The 17,024-nt window shown below is 42.8% G+C and overlaps 1 non-coding gene across 1 annotated transcript; it reads right to left on the bottom strand.

Moving 5' to 3' along the window:
• Positions 1 to 11,480: 11,480 nt before the first annotated feature.
• On the bottom strand, positions 11,481 to 11,553 carry TRNAR-CCG (transfer RNA arginine (anticodon CCG)). Its single transcript has one exon. It is a non-coding gene; the product is annotated as a tRNA-Arg (tRNA).
• Positions 11,554 to 17,024: the final 5,471 nt, after the last annotated feature.

Below are 17,024 nucleotides of genomic sequence, written 5' to 3'. Positions count from 1 at the left end.
TCAAGGTTATTCTGCTAAATTGAAAAAAAAAAATGACCCTGGGATTTCTCTGGCAATCCAGCAGTTAAGACCCCATGTTTCCATTGCAGAGGTCACAAGTTTGATCCCTAATCTGGGAACTAAGATTCTGCATGACTCACAGTGTGGGAAAAAAAAAAAATCCAACAGAATTTGCATTAAATTAAAATTCCACTAAATATATAGATTTGTAAAGGAATTGGCAACTGTCATGTATTATCTTTGAAGCCATGAAAATTGAATATCTCTACATCTTTGAACCTCTTCCCTCTGTTAGAATATTATCATTTTCTTCACCTAAGCGCTAACCATCTCCTGGGTAATATAAAAAGATCTTTTTTCCTTTATATTTTCTAACTGGTTTTGGTAGGTGTATAGAAAGGGTACTGATATATACCTGATCATATGTAGATATATATATATACATTGATATATATCTATATTTATTGCTTATATCCCAAGTTGTATATATACAAAAGTATTTCAAACTGTTTGCCATAGATTCCCTTGGGTTTTCTCAGGAGAAAACTGTAAAATTTTTAAGTAGTAGTATTTTGCCTCTTCCTCTCAAATGTTTGTAAAAACGTTCATATTGCATTGATGAGAACTTCACAAGCTATTAAATAATCTCAGTCATACTCATCATCTTTGTATTATAACTAGTTCTCATTTTCAGGGAACACCCCAAGTATTTCACTTTCAAATGAATAAAATTTCATTTCACTTCAGGGATGTCCACACCATTTCAACTTGGAAATCCGACAGATAGCCCTTTTCTTTTATTGCTTTCTTAATACTACTGATCTGATTGTGTCTTCCACGTATTTTAACTTCTCACTCATCATTTTTATCTCTTTATCTTTTTCCTTTTCATTCTGGTTTCATTTTCAGTAATGTCAAGTATGTGTTTGGCTGTGCCTCAAATGTACGATTTCTTAGTTCTCTGACTAGGGATCGAACCCATGCCCCTGCTGTGGAAGCACAGCGTCTTAAATACTGGACTGCCAGGGAAGTCCCCTAGTTAGTTCTTTTTGTGTTGTTCACCTTGTTGTTCTTTCAACTCGGTCTACTCCCTGCTTGTAATTTCCTGATTCACAAGAACAATTTCTTCACGTTTCTTTTTTGAAAATATCTGTTCCTTAAAATTGTCTTTGGGAGTCTTTGTCATCATTATTTGAGGTATATCTTCCTCTGAGCCTTTTTAAGGGAGAATTTAATAGAAGGAGTTCCCTGGTGGTTCACAGACTCCAGCACTTTCACAGCCAGGGCCCAGGTTCAATCCCTGGTTAAGGAACTAGGATCCTGCAAGCCATGCAGCACAGCCAAAAAAAGAAAGAAAAAAGAAAGCTATGTTTTAAATATAAATGAGTTGCATTCTTTATATATATATATATATATATATAATCTTAACATGTTTATTTGTTTTTGGCTACACGGGGTCTTCATTGCTTTACACAGCCTTCCTCTAATTGTGACAAGTGGGTGCTAATCCATGTCGGTGTGCAGGCTTCTCGTTGCAGTAGCTGTGCTCACTGGGGCGCACAGGCTGTAGGCAGGTGGGTTTCAGTAGTTGCGGCTCACAGGCTCAGTAGTTGTGGCTTGTGGACTCCAGAGGAGGGGCTCTGGGATCGTAGCGCTCAGGGTTAGCTGCTCCACAGGTGGCATGTGGAATCCTTTTGGACCATCGATAGAACCCATGTTCCCTGCATTGGCAGGCAGGGAACAGATTCCCATCCTCTGTGCCACCAGGGAAGTCCAAAAGAAAGCTATTGAGAATAATATAATGAATACTTGCATAAGCATGACCCAGTTTTATCAAACCTTAATAATTTTTCCATATTTGCTTTTTTTGTAATGCTTAAAAATTACAGATATAGTTGGTGGTAGCCAGTCTCCTGGATGGCTGGCCTCGAGTGATCCCTACTTTGTGTTCGTACCTTGTGTAGTCCCCTTGCACTGCACGTCCCCTGTAGATGTAGCAGGACTGGTCTGAGTGACCCATAGCATATGGAAAAAGTGATAATAAACACTTCCAAGTCTAGGTTACAAAAAGACTGAACTCTCACCTCTTTCTGTTTTCATTACATAAGTTTATTTCTTCTTAGCATGCCCCTCCTTCTTCACTCTGAAAATCTCATCCTTTCTTTTAGATCATTTCCCCTGAGGGAAGCCAGCTGCTCTAAGGGGAGGACGTCAGACAGTCCATAGAGGCCCGTTGCAAGGAAGCAACTGAAGTTCTCAGCCAACAGCCAGTGAGAAGCTGAGGTCTGCCAACAGCTGGTAAGTGAACTTGAAGGCAGATCCTCTCCCAGTTGAGCCTCCAGATAAGACTGCAGCCCCAGTCCAGAGTTTGACTGGTCTCCTCCTGAGAGACCTGAACCATCCGGTAAACCAGTCCCAGATTCCTGGGGCAGAGAAAGTATGAGTAATAAGTGTATTGTTTTAAGCTGCTAAATTCTGGGGTAATTCATTTTGCAGTAAAAGGTAACTGATACAGGGTTGAAGACCTCTTAGGCTCCTCCCTAATCCAATTTCTTTTCCTTCCCAGAGATAATCTTTATGCTGAACTAGGGGTCTCTACCATTCTCCTGAATGTTTTTCCTATTATGACTGTGCTAGCTGCCATTGTAAAAAGATATCATCAATTAATGTTGAGGAGTTTAAAAAATTATAATTCTAAGTTTTGCTACTTTCCATAAAATATGCACTTTTAGTTCAATAAATGATCAAGGCAATGGTTTTTCCCATGGTCATGTATGGATGTGAGAGTTGGACTGTGAAGAAAGCTGATCGCCGAAGAATCGATGCTTTTGAACTGTGGTGTTGGAGAAGACTCTTGAGAGTCCCTTATACTGCAAGGAGATCCAACCAGTCCATTCTAAAGGAGATCAATCCTGGGTGTTCATTGGAAGGACTGATGCTAAAGCTGAAATTGCAATACTTTGGCCACCTCATGCGACAAGTTGACTCACTGGAAAAGACTGATGCTGGGAAAGGTTGGGGGCGGAAGGAGAAGGGGATGACAGAGAATGAGATGGCTGGATGGCATCACCGACTCTGTGGACATGAGTTTGAGTGTACTCCGGGAGTTGGTGATGGACAGGGAGGCCTGGAGTGCTGTGATTCATGGGGTCGCGGAGAGTCGGACACGACTGAGTGACTGAACTGAACTGAACTGATATGAATGATAAAGTTGGGGAACTTTTCCTTTATTAATGTGGGAATTGCCTAGTCTAATGTTATAATGAAATGTAAAAGAAAATCTATTGTTAATAATAGCTTGCACCTACTGAACACTGTTCCAAGTATTAAATCTTTGTATAAAACATTTTTGTAAATCTTTGTATAAACATATTCAGTTCAGTTCAGTCGCTCAGTCGTGTCCGACTCTTTGTGACCCCATGAATCACAGCACACTAGGCCTCCCTGTCCATCACCAACTCCCGGAGTTCACTCAAACTCATGTCCATTGAGTCGGTGATGCCATCCAGCCATCTCATTCTCTGTCGTCCCCGTCTCCTCCCACCCCCAATCCCTCCCAGCATCAGAGTCTTTTCCAGCGAGTCAGCGCATCACATGAGGTGGCCAAAGTATTGGAGTTTCAGCTTTAGCATCAGTCCTTCCAATGAACACCCAGGGTTGATCTCCTTTAGAATGGACTGGTTGGATCTCCTTGCAGTCCAAGGGACTCTGAAGAGTCTTCTCCGGCATCACAGTTCAAAAGCATCAATTCTTCGGCGATCAGCTTTCTTCACAGTCCAACTCTCACATCCATATATGACCACTGGAAAAACCATAGCCTTGACTAGACGGACCTTTGTTTGCAAAGTAATGTCTCTGCTTTTTAATATGCTATCTAGGTTGGTCATAACTTTCCTACCAAGGAGTAAGCGTCTTTTAATTTCATGGCTGCAATCAGCATCTGCAGTGATTTTGGAGCCCAAAAAAATAAAGTCTGACACTGTTTCCACTGTTTCCCCATCTATTTGCCATGAAGTGATGGGACCAGATGCCATGATCTTTGTTTTCTGAATGTTGAGCTTCAAGCCAACCTTTTCACTCGCCTCTTTCACTTTCATCAAGAGGCTTTTTAGTTCCTCTTCACTTTCTACCCGATATAAGCATCTGAATGCAGAGTTCCAAAGAATAGCAAGGAGAGATAAGAAAGCCTTCCTCAGCGATCAATGCAAAGAAATAGAGGAAAACAACAAAATAGGAAAAACAAGAGATCTCTTCAAGAAAATTAGAGATATCAAGGGAACATTTCATGCAAAGATAGGCTCGATAAAGGACAGAAATGGTATGAACCTAACAGAAGCAGAAGATATTAAGAAGAGGTGGCAAGAATACACAGAAGAACTGTACAAAAAAGATCTTCATGACCAAGATAATCACGATGGCGTGATCACTCACCTGGAGCCAGACATCTTGGAATGTGAAGTCAAGTGGGCCTTAGAGAGCATCACTGCGAACAAAGCTGGTGGAGGTGATGGAATTCCAATTGAGCTATTTCAAATCCTGAAAGATGATTCTGTGAAAGTGCTGCACTCAATATGCCAGCAAATTTGGAAAACTCAGCAGTGGGCACTGAACTGGAAAAGGTCAGTCTTCATTCCAATCCCAAAGAAAGGCAATGCCAAAGAATGCTCAAACTACCGCACAATTGCACTCATCTCACACGCTAGTAAAGTCATGCTCAAAATTCTCCAAGCCAGGCTTCAGCAATATGTGAATCGTGAACTTCCAGATGTTCAAGCAGGTTTTAGAAAAGACAGAGGAACCAGAGATCAAATTGCCAACATCCACTGGATCATTGAAAAAGCAAGAGAGTTCCAGAAAGACATCTATTTCTGCTTCATTGACTATGCCAAAGCCTTTGACTGTGTGGATCACAATAAACTGTGGACAATTCTGAAAGAGATGGGAATACCAGACCACCTGACCTGCCTCTTGAGGAACCTGTATGCAGGTCAGGAAGCAACAGTCAGAACTGGACATGGAACAACAGACTGGTTCCAAATAGGAAAAGGAGTACATCAAGGTTGTATATTGTCACCCTGCTTATTTAACTTATATGCAGAGTACATCATGAGGAACGCTGGGCTGGAAGAAGCACAAGCTGGAATCAAGATTGCCGGGAGAAATATCAATAACCTCAGATATGCAGATGACACTACCCTTATGGCAGAAAGTGAAGAGGAACTAAAAAGCCTGATGAAAGTGAAAGAGGAGAGTGAAAAGGTTGGCTTGAAGCTCAACATTCAGAAAACAAAGATCATGGCATCTGGTCCCATCACTTCATGGGAAATAAACATATTAGCTTTTACTTTTATTATCCCAGATTAGGGATAAGAGAAAAGTAACTTGCCCAGGGTTATACAGCTAGTAATCAATGGATACCAAAACCATTAGCTACTATCAGTCCGATTTATATCAAGTAGAAATTAAAAAGAAGGGAAAAGATACAATTGACATAAATGTAGCTGTTAGAGGCCTCCTCTCAAATGACCATGAGGTCTAAGTTGATCATCATAACCGCCTTCTTCCATCATTTATTCTGTGCTTCTCCTACCCTCTGTTGGGCAGGGCTCAATGCTTGGTAGGGAGACTCAAAAGTTTATTCCTGTAAGACTTGTGTTCTTGGCAGTCCTGTCGTTATTGGATTGCTGTACTTTCCCACTAACTGAATCTTTGGGACAAGAGCACACTAAGATGTACCTCCCGTGAATCTCTGGATTCCTCTTTCCTCCACTAAGCAGCAGAGCCATTTTCCCCTTGGTAATGACATCACTCACGGGACTGTCAGAGCTGGGGCTGCTGTAACCAAGTACCACAGCCTGAGTGGCTTACACAACAGACATTTGTTTCTCACAGCTCTGGGGCTGGAACTCTGCGATCAGGGTGTCAGTATGGCTGGATTCTGGTGAGAGCTCTCTTCCTGGCTCACAGATGGCTGCCTTCTTGCTGTATTCTCACATGAGAGAGAGTGGTACAGAGAGAAAGAGAAAGGGCGCCAGACACTTCCCCTTCTCCTAAGGACACTAATCCATCACGGGGCTCCACCCTCATGACCTCATCTGAAAGCCTCACCTCCCCATAGGGTAACACTGTGACTTTTACCAGTCGATCGCGGGTAACATAAATATTCAGCTCATAAAAGTGACACCCCCCACCCGCCCCTCCGCTTCTCCGCCTGTTGATTCAGCAGCCTGGGGAGTCCCAGATGGTCAAGGGGCAGCCTCATCTCCAGTTGAATGGAGCCATAACAGTGTCTCCTGGCCTAAACATCTCTCCATTGGTCACTAGGACCTCTGGACCCACTGAGCCTCTGGCAAGGAAAGCAAAAAAAAAAAAAAAAATCTTCCAGTGAATCATTAGCGGTCACAGTGGGAGAAGCCACCCCTACCTCCTCTCCTTAGTTCCTGGACCGGCGCATTCTGGCAATGTCTAAGTCCAGGAATGGTAGTGCTAGCAGAAGCCCTGAAGGCAAGGAAGGCAAATCCAGACCCAGAACACGTGTCTGTCCCTGTGAGGACCGGCTGCTGTCCGCACATCCCAGACTCACTGCAAACAAGAGATTATTGTTTTGCCTTTCAGGATGCGACCCTCCCCTTGAAGACGCGCCCTCTGCTGGCCTTTCCTAAGATCTGCGGCCACGGGCATCCTCTTCTAATTGGCATCTATCAGTCTTGGTTCCTTACGCTTTTATTTGAGGAACCTTTCTCCTTTTATTTGAGGAGGTGCGATGCCTCCTGGTTTCACTGATGGAGGTGTTTGTGGTTCTGCTTCTCATCCCCTTGTGCTTTTGTAGGATTTCTGAGAGGAGTGGAGAAAAGTGGCAATCATACTGTAATCTGGTAAAATTTTAAAATATGACAATTTTAAATGTTAATATTATTGGATTGTATTTTAATATTAATTCTGGTGTACTTTCTGACATGCTTAAATGAGTTTGGAAAATTTGGCTGGATATAATACTAATATTTACCCCTTTTCCAACTCCTCACTTTGCCTGAGATTGTGTGCATGAATGCTCAGCTGTGTCCAACTCTTTGGGACCCCATGGACTGCAGCCCGTCAGGCTCCTCTGTCCATAGAATCTTCCAGGCAAGAATACTGGAGCGGGTTGCCTTTTCCTACTCCAGGGAATCTTCCCGACCCAGGAATCAAAGCTGCATCTCTTGTGTATACTGCATTGACAGGGGGATTCTTTACCATTGAGCCACCTGGGAAGCCCTTGCCCCTGAGATTGCTTGGGGACAAAGAAAAAATGATTAAAATGGGGACAATTACAAAGGTCATAATATGTTTTTCATGAGGTATATCAATAATATAGTCATACCATCCCTGTTTGTCAAGGCAATTCCTAGATGAGGAGCCAGCTCATCCTTTGTTATGGGACTGTCCTGCGCCCTGTAGGATGGCTAGGTCACCATGTCTGCCAAGAACCTCAGAAGGCTAGCTGAGTATTAGCTCCAGTACCTGCCACCCCAGTCTTAGGTGGTGATGGAAAAGCCATCTCAGAACAGTCTCAACTGGCCTTTAAGTTTGATAGTATGAGACTGGTTGATGATAAGTAATGCATCGTAAAACTTTCAGATGGAAAGGAGAGTGTTTTGTGGACCATTTGTTTTTGGGTATCTGTGTGTGGCAGTTTTAAGTTATTAGTTCTTAAAATCTTTTAAGTGGCAACAACTGGACCAAAAATCTGTCAGAGAATTTTGAGACTCATTAAAACCAAATTCAATGAGAGGGGAAAAAAAAAAACCCAACAGTCTTCATCACCTAAAATCAACAGTTACAATGGAACAATTAGTATGGAATACTCAAAATAAAACGTACAACGTTTGTGCTGAGGAAAGGTGCCGATGTTTTGTGTGGCTGGTTAGTATGCAAGCCTCTTTTTAAGAAATTATCTCTTCCCCTTAATGGGAAGAATTGGTGGGAGGGTGATTCCTCTGTGGCCTCCTGAATCAACAAGAGAAAGTTGGGCCAATTGTAAGCTTTTCCAGGGAAGCTTGATTCTGGAGCAAGTGACCCTAGGATGATGAAAGCCATCAGAGGCCCTTTGTGCACGTCTAGCTGCATGGCAAGTGGCAATGATGGCAGCAGTGGTGGCCTCTTGACAGGTGGCTGGCTCTGAGAGTCACTGTGCTTCCAGCTTCTTATTTTGGGAGGCCTTTGGTGTGTCCTTTGATTCTTGCTGGCCCCCACAGCTGGTCCTCCAGTTTTTCCCACCCCCATTTAATAAGCACCCCCCTTCCTTATGGCTTTCCAATGAGTTCTCTTTTGCTTTTTTCAGGTTGGGCTGGTTTGTTTTCATTGTTAGAAACAAGAGGGAACTAGCAAAGAAGACCGAGAAGTTGATTGGAGAACTGAAGAAAAGGAGCTCTTCTGGAAGCCTGTGAAAAAAGGGTTTGTTTCAGGAAGGAACTGGCCACGAGTTTCAAACTTCAGGGCAAAGTCGAGCAAGAGAAGGAGTGAAAGGTATTTCTTAAACTTGCCAATTCGGAGGTCAGTATCCGGGAGGAGTGTGTCCGGCAACAGGGGAGCGAGGTGTACATGGCAGGCAGAAGCAAGGAACCCCTGGGTGTGCAGGAGCTGCCCTGAGGTGCTTGGCTGCATGAAAGGAGGTGCCATGGTGCCACCTGTATGCCAGGTGCCCAGGACCAAGGGTGAGCTTTTAAGGAAAAGAGAAACTGTAGAATGTTCGGGGGCTCAAAGGAAAGCCAGAAAAAGGAAACTAAAGATATAGACAAGGTGCGGGGGGCAGTTAATGTGCTTACACCTTTTAAATATTTACTCAGTGTGGTGGTTCAGACGGTAAAGACTCTGCTTGTCATGCAGGAGACCCAGGGATTGAACCTGGGTTGGGAAGATCCCCTGGAGAAGGGAATGGCTACCCACTCCAGTATTCTGGCCTGGAGAATTCCATGGACTGTATAGTCCATTGGGTTGCAAAGAGTCGGACACGATTGAGCGACTTTCACTTTCAAGTCACCAGTATTCTTGCCTGGAGAATTCCATGGACAGAGGAGGCTGGCGGGCTATACAGTCCGTGGGGTCGCAAAGAGTCACTCTAAGTATCAGATAAGTTTTCTGAGGAGAGGGGGGTTCAAAGCAAAATCAGAGGGAGGGAATGGCCTGGGACTGGAGGAGGGACATCCTCTCCATGTGAGACAGAAGAGGGAAGAAATGGGGGAGATGGTGGAGGTGAGGGAAGGCAAAAACGTGGAACTTGCATTGAATGACTTGAATCTCGGGTGTTCAGCAGGCATTGACTTCAGCTGGGATGAACTGTGGTGAGTGGCTTACAAAAACACCTGCCAGAGAGAAGACCCAGGGCTGAGAGGAGAGGTTGGAGGAGGTGGGAGAGTCAGGTGAGCTCGCTGGAGGCCTGAGCAGGCCAGCAGAAGACAAAGGGGGGAGAACCTGTGAGGAGTGAGTCTTGCCCAGCCCTCAGGCTGAGGATCGTGTATGAGAGGAATCTTGCCTTGGGACCAGGGAGACAGTGTCACTGTCTGTTGTCCCCAGATGCTACCCACAGGTGGAAAGTGGGAGACAAGGCAATTCTAATTTTTTGAGCAACTACTGTAGCAAGGACCTAATGTGGTGACCAACTCTGAGGCACCAGGAATGGAGCTGGAAATCATGCCCTGGGCTTATTCATTTGTTAGTCTGTTCTGGCTTTTAAATTTAGGACCATCTTGCTAATGTTAAAAGGGGGCGGGGTAGGGGGGGTAAAGGTATCAGCTAAATTTTCCCATTGATTGTTTAGTTTTTTTTCTTTAATAAATGTTTAATTTTGGAATAATTTCCGATTTAATGTTAATAAATTCATAAAGGTTGCAAAGAGGGCTCCCATATACCCTTCACTCAGTTTCCCCTAATGCTACCATCTTACATTACCATGTACTTTTGTCACAATTAAGCAATCAACATTGGTATAAATCACTGCAGATGATGAGTACAGCCATGAAATTAAGACACTTGCTCCTTGGAAGAAAAGCTATGACAAACCTAGACAGCACATTAAAAAGCAGAGACATTACTTTGCCAACAAAGTTAATCTAGTCAAAGCTATGGTTTTTCAGTAGTCACGTATGGATATGAGAGTTGGACTATAAAGAAAGCTGAGCACTGAAGAATTGATGCTTTTGAACTGTGGTGTTGGAGAAGACTCTTGAGAGTCCCTAAGACTGCAAGGAGATCAAACCAGTCCATCCTAAAGGAAATCAACTCTGAATATTAATTGGAAGGACTGATGCTGAGGCTGGAGCTCCAATATTTTGGACACCTGATGCAAAGAACTGACTCATTGGAAAAGACTCTGATGCTGGGCAAGACTGAAGGCAGGAGGAGAAGGGGACAACAGAGGATGAGATAGTGGGATGGCATCGCTGTCTCAATGGACATGAGTTTGAGCAAGCTCCGGGAGTTGGTGATGGACAGGGAAGCCTGGTGTGCTGCAGTCCATGGGGTCGAAAAGAGTCGGACGTGACTGAACTGAACTGATAACTGTGCGTAGCTAAATTGCAGAATGTACTCAGATTCCACTGGTTTTTCCCCTACCATCCTTTATCTGTTTCAGGCTCAAACCCAGGATCCCCACATAGCATTTAGTATTTGTTTTTTCAAAAGTAGGACTTAACTCTGTGATATTCCTCTTGTACAAGTTTTACAAGAAGAGTTTGAACTTTTCAAGCTGAACCAGTCTGGAAAGCTTAAACTCTGATTGCATTTCTTTTATTACACTTATTTGCAGATCAAATACACATACCCACAAACCTTATGTTTCAACTACAGTTTGTTGTTCATTGTACTTTAAGGACACAAACCATAAATTATATTTATTATATTTGTATGTTTTAACACAATTTCTTATAAATTCTCCTTAGTTCTGGAAATAAATGTTTGCAGCCAGCACAATTGGATCTGTTCATACACCCCTTGGGATAAGGATGGGGAGGGAGTTTTCCATGTGTGCCTGCCCATGATAAAATGGATTTTTAAAAGAAAAAGAGATGATGCCATCTATCCAGCTAGCATTTAATGTTTCCTAAGGCTTTTTTCTTTTAAAGATAAATATAGGGAGGGAGGTTCAGGAGGGAGAACTCATGTACAACCAGGGCGAATTCATGTCAATTATGGCAAAACCAACCAATATAATATTGTAAAATAATTTGCCTCCAATAAAAAATAAATAAATAAATAAATTTAATACTATACTGCCAAAAAAAAAAAAAGATAAATATAAACTAAGCAAGAGTAAATGCTCCTCTTTAGGGTCACATCTTAGTTTTCTCTTGCAAGGTCTCAATTGCACTACAGCGGAGAATGCATTTCCGATTTGTAAATACAACAGTCCTGGAGATCGCAGCAGAGAAAGCGAAATCACGACATTTCAAAATCTACTTTTGTGCCCATCATCGCTTTTCGCTCCACCAAAACTAATCGCGGTGCGACCCAGATGGGACTCGAACCCACAATCCCCAGCTCCGGAGGCTGATGCCTTATCCATTAGGCCACTGGGTCACCACAGGATCCGGGTTCTCACACCGTCCTCTTACGCGATGCCATCATCGTGTCCCGCCCCCGCGCTTTGGGGCCTCACGTCGGGCTCCGTGCGATTTGGGAATCGCCTCTAGTGGCTGCAGCACGCGCCTGCGCCTTCGGCCCGGCGCGCCGCCCTGGCCCCTACGCGCATGCGCGTGAGCTACCTCGGCGCCTCCGCGCTGTCCTGGTACTGCTTGGCAGGCACGCGGGAGGCTCTGGGTGTCTGTGGGAGGGGCGTGCTTTTCGTTAGGTTCTTCTCGGGAAAGTTCTCAGTCTTGACTGCATACTAGACGCTCTTGGGGGGAACTTTAAACAAAATTCCAATGCCTGGCCTCCCCCACCCCCCGTTCTAATTCTGTATACCGGGGCAGGCCCAGGGCTCTGCATTTTGGCATGTCTGCCGCCTTCCTGTAGCGTGAGGTCCCCACAGCCTTCCCGTCCCTAACAGTCTCCCCCTTCTCCTTTCCTGCGTTTATTTTATATGCGGTAGTTGGATAACTTTTTATGTGCTGGGAACTGTTGGGGGTTTCCAGGGTGAACAGGCTTTTCTTTAAATCTGCCCCGCTCCCCCACTCACCTACATCCATATTTCTCCCCATCTCTTGTGTCCCTGCGGATTAAAGGGAAAATAAACATAACAAGGTCCCTACATACAAAATAATACAAATTTTGTTTTTATCCTAAAACTAGATCTTGGATAAAGATTTAGAGATTTTCTGGTTCCATGCATAATGCCTTTTTGCTTGTTGCACGTAAATGTGCTTTTATTTAATACGCTTCTTTTTCTTTTTAGACACATAATACCTGTTTACTGTAAAATTGTATAAATAGGGGTAAGCCAAGCAAAGAAAATTGAAACTATAATTCTAGTGTTCAGAGTCAACCACTATTAACATTTTGGTGTGTTTCTTTCAAATTTTATGTGTCTGTGTGTCATGTCAGTTTTACTCTGTGGATCCTGAGTCATCCAGGAAATACTTTTCACGGACACTAGGACATTATCATTGAATAATAACTAATCACATAGCAACGATGGTCCAGACTCGATGGTAAGTAAAACTGCCACATTAGTGAGTCCAGGCAGTCAGACTAAGCTAGTAATAATAGTTATGCTTTTGTGCAGTGGAGGCGGGGGCGGTTGTTGGCCAGCTTCGCTTAAGAACATCCTTGACGTTCAGTTCAGTTCAGCCGCTCAATCATGTCCGACTCTTTGCGACCCCATGGACTGCAAAATGCCAAGCCTCCCTGTCCATCACCAACTCCTGGAGTTTACTCAAACTCATGTCCATTGAGTCGGTGATGCCATCCAACCTTCTCATCCTCTGTTGTCCCCTTCTCCTGCCTTCAATCTTTCCCAGCATCAGGGTCTTTTCTAATGAGTCAGTTCTTCACATCCGGTGGCCAAAGTATTGGAGTTTCAGCTTCAACATCAGTCCTTCCAATGAATATTCAGGACTGATTTCCTTTAGGATGGACTGGTTGGATCTCCTTGCAGACCAAGGGACTCTCAAGAGTCTTCTCCAACACCACAGTTCAATCTCAAGAGTCTTCTCCAACACCACAGTTCAAAACCATCAATTCTTCGGCGCGCAGCTTTCTTTATAGTCCACAACTCTCACACTCATACCTGACTACTGGAAAAACCATAGCTTTGACTAAATGGATCTTTGTTGACAAAGTAATGTCTCTGCTTTTTAATATGTTGTCTAGGTATGTCATAACTTTTATTCCAAGGAGCAAGCGTCTTTTAATTTCATGGCTGCAGTCACCATCTGCAGTGATTTTGGAGCCCAAGAAAATAAAGTCTGTTACTGTTTCTACCGTTTCCCCATCTATCTGCCATGAAGTGATGGAACCAGATGCCATGATCTTAGTTTTCTGAATGTTAAATTTTAAGCCAACTTTCCACTCTCCTCTTTCATCAAGAGACTCTTTAATTCTTCCTCACTTTCTGCCATAAGAGTGGTGTCATCTGCATATCTGAGGTTACTGATATTTCTCCCAGCAATCTTGATTCCAGCTTGTACTTCATCCAGCCCAGTGTTTCTCATGATGTAGTCTGCATATAAGTTAAATAAGCACAGTGACAATATACAGCCTTGATATACTCCTTTCCCTCTTTTGTACCAGTCTGTTGTTCCATGTCCAGTTCTAACTGTTGCTTCCTGACCTGCATACAGATTTCTCAAGAGGCGGGTCAGGTGGTCTGGTATTGCCATCTCTTTACGAATTTTCCAGTTTGTGGTGATCCACACAGTCAAAGGCTTTGGCATAGTCAATAAAGCAGAAGCAGATGTTTTTCTGGAACTCTCTTGCTTTTGTGATGATCCAACGGATGTTGGCAATTTAATCTTTGGTTCCTTTGCCTTTTCTAAATCCAACTTGAATATCTGGAAGTTCACGGTTCATGAACTGTTGAAGCCTGGCTTCGAGAATTTTGAGCATTACTTTACTAGCATGTGAGATGAATACAATTGTGTGGTGATTTGATCACTCTTTGGCATTGGAATGAAAACTGACCTTTTACAGTCCTGTGGTCACTGCTGAGTTTTCCAAATTTGCTGGCATGTTGAGTGCAGCACTTTCACAGCATCATCTTTTAGGATTTGAAATAGCTCAACTGGGATTCCATCACCTCCACTAGCTTGCTCATAGTGATGCTTCCTAAGGCCCGTTTGACTGCATTCCAGGTTGTCTGGCTCTAGGTGAGTGATCATACCATCGTGATTATCTGGGTCATGAAGATCTTTTTTGTATAGTTCTTCTGTGTATTCTTGCTACTTCTTCGTAATATCTTCTGCTTCTGTTAGGTCCATACCGTTTCTGTCCTTTACTGTGCCCATCTTTGCATGGAATGTTCCCTTGGTATCTCTGATTTTCTTGAAGAGATCTCTAGTCTTTCCCATTCTATTGTTTTCCTATATTTCTTTGCACTGATCACTGAGGAAGGCTTTCTTATCTCTCCTTGCTATTCTTTGGAACTCTGCATTCAAATGGGTATATCTCTTCTTTCCTCCTTTGCCTTTTTCTTCTCTTCTTTTCACAGATATTTGTAAGTCCTCCTCTGACAACCATTTTGCCTTTTTGCATTTCTTTTTCTTGGGGATGGTCTTTATCCCTGCCTCCTGTACAATGTCACGAACCTCCATCCATAGTTCTTCAGGCACTCTATCAGATCTTATCCTCTGAATCTTATTTCTCACTTCCACTGTATAATTGTCAGGGATTTGATTTAGGTCATACCTGAATGGTCTAGTGGTTTTCCCCACTTTCTTCAATTTCAGTCTGAATTTGGCAATAAGGAGTTCATGATCTGAGCCACAGTCAGCTCCCAGTCTTGTTTTTGCTGACTGTATAGAGCTTCTCCATCTTTGGTTGCAAAGAATATAATCAATCTGATTTCGGTATTGACCATCTGGTGATGTCCATGTATAGAGACTTCTCTTGTGTTGTTGGAAGAGGTGACACTATAAGAATTATTAATTTAAATCCCAACCCTTGAATACATGTTTTTAATATTTTATGTGACAAAATGGGAATTATGCATAAATCACTTCTACCAGATAACCAAAATTCAGTGATTGTCTCTTGAGGAAAACATTTTGTGCAGTGTTTGAGTTGCAGGCTAAACTAGTTGCCTTTTCGATGGAACACAGTTCTTTTTTTTTATTATTTAATAAATTTTAAAATTTATTAGAAAACTGAAATTTACAATGTGTTTATATCATTCACTGAGTGCATGGCATTTAAAAACAACATCATTATGGAACACAGTTCTTACTTGAAAGAATGACTGACAGACTATGGTTATTCAGACTTGGGCACCCTTGAGTTTGCTTCTCAGGTTCAGCTTCATTCTCAGGCTCACATTATCATAGCACACAGTCCACTGGAAGAGAGGGGATATGTCACAAAAGTCATAGTAAATATTTTACTGTATTCTGTTACATCTTCATCAGCAAACCAATTCCTGTGTCTGGGGGATGGAATGGGATTGGTTTAGGCCACACCAGGCCCTCTCCTGAATCTCCATCCCAACTACAATAGGAAGATTTGACGGGGTGGGGCTCTATGCTTTCCCAGGGCAAGGTATCTTTCAAAGGCAACTTTCACTGCTGACATTTTACTTCTGTTTCAGGTTGTTTTCAAGTGCAGGTACAGAATAGTGGTCAGAGAGCATGAATCCTGGAAGGAGAGGGCCTGGGTTTGAGTCCTGTCTCTGCCATTTACTCCTGTGTGAATGTGGACCAGTTACTTAACCACTCACTCTTCTCTTCTGTGAAATGGAACAGATAATAATGCTCCCTCACAGAGTTGTTAAGATTAAATGTATTCATAAAGATAAAAAACTTAGAACACTTCTGGGCACATCAGTTCAGTTCAGTTCAGTCACTCAGTAGTGTCCGACTCTCCGCAACCCCATGAATCACAGCACGCCAGGCCTCCCTGTCCATCACCAACTCCCGGAGTTCACTCAAACTCATGTCCACAGAGTCGGTGATGCCATCCAGCCATCTCATTCTCTGTCATCCCCTTCTCCTCCCGCCCCCAACCTTTCCCAGCATCAGAGTCTTTTCCAGTGAGTCAACTCGTCGCATGAGGTGGCCAAAGTATTGCAGTTTCAGCTTTAGCATATAGTACCCGATATTTATTTGTAAGCAAAAGAAGACCCACTATAACTAGCTTAAACAACAAAGGAAGTGTACTGGATGATGTATTTGCAAAGTCATATAATTGCAGCCTTTTGAGGTAAGGCAGGGTATTGATCAAAGTTTTCACAGTTTCTCTCCAATTGTCTTACCGAATTTCTAGGATTCACATCTCTCAGTTGAGAACAGAGCCTGCTTTCCTACCTCTCAACATTAAACAAAAGGCATAGGCTTCTCAACTGAATGAATTTAGGTCACATGACTGCCCCCGAACCATTCACAGTAGCCAAGAGAATGCCATGTAGTGACTGGTTTAGAGGTGAAATCCTACCACCTTGTGCATTTGTGGGTAAGATTATGCTGATTGGTTATGTGGGAGTAGAATGAACCTCTGTGACTCCTCACTGCTACACAATGAGTGAGGCTGGCAAAAATGCCTGCAGGAGGGACAAAGTTCATTGTTTGAATTCATAGTAAAAAAAAGAAAAAGCCAAGACAGCTTTTCTTAAAAATACCCTTCTCAGAATACAGAAAAGCTGCAAAAAGTGGACGATAATCATGAGGTTCTGATAACTATCACTGATGCTTTTTTTAAATAACAAGAAAATGCAAACATTTTATTTGAAATATATAAAATATAGTATAGATCATTACTATAACAGTTGATTTGAACACAGACTATAAATAAATAATCGCATATAAGTTCAATTGTCTTGAATTTGATGATTATGGTATGGTAATATAACAATGTCCTTATTCTTTTACAAGATACAAGCGGAAATATTTAGGGGTAAACAGACA

Source organism: Moschus berezovskii, chromosome 20 (assembly GCF_049115385.1).
Source record: "Moschus berezovskii isolate FMDL1 chromosome 20, NW_MosBer_1.0, whole genome shotgun sequence".
Lineage (NCBI taxonomy): Eukaryota > Metazoa > Chordata > Mammalia > Artiodactyla > Moschidae > Moschus > Moschus berezovskii.
This window is presented reverse-complemented; position numbering and strand designations above follow the sequence as displayed.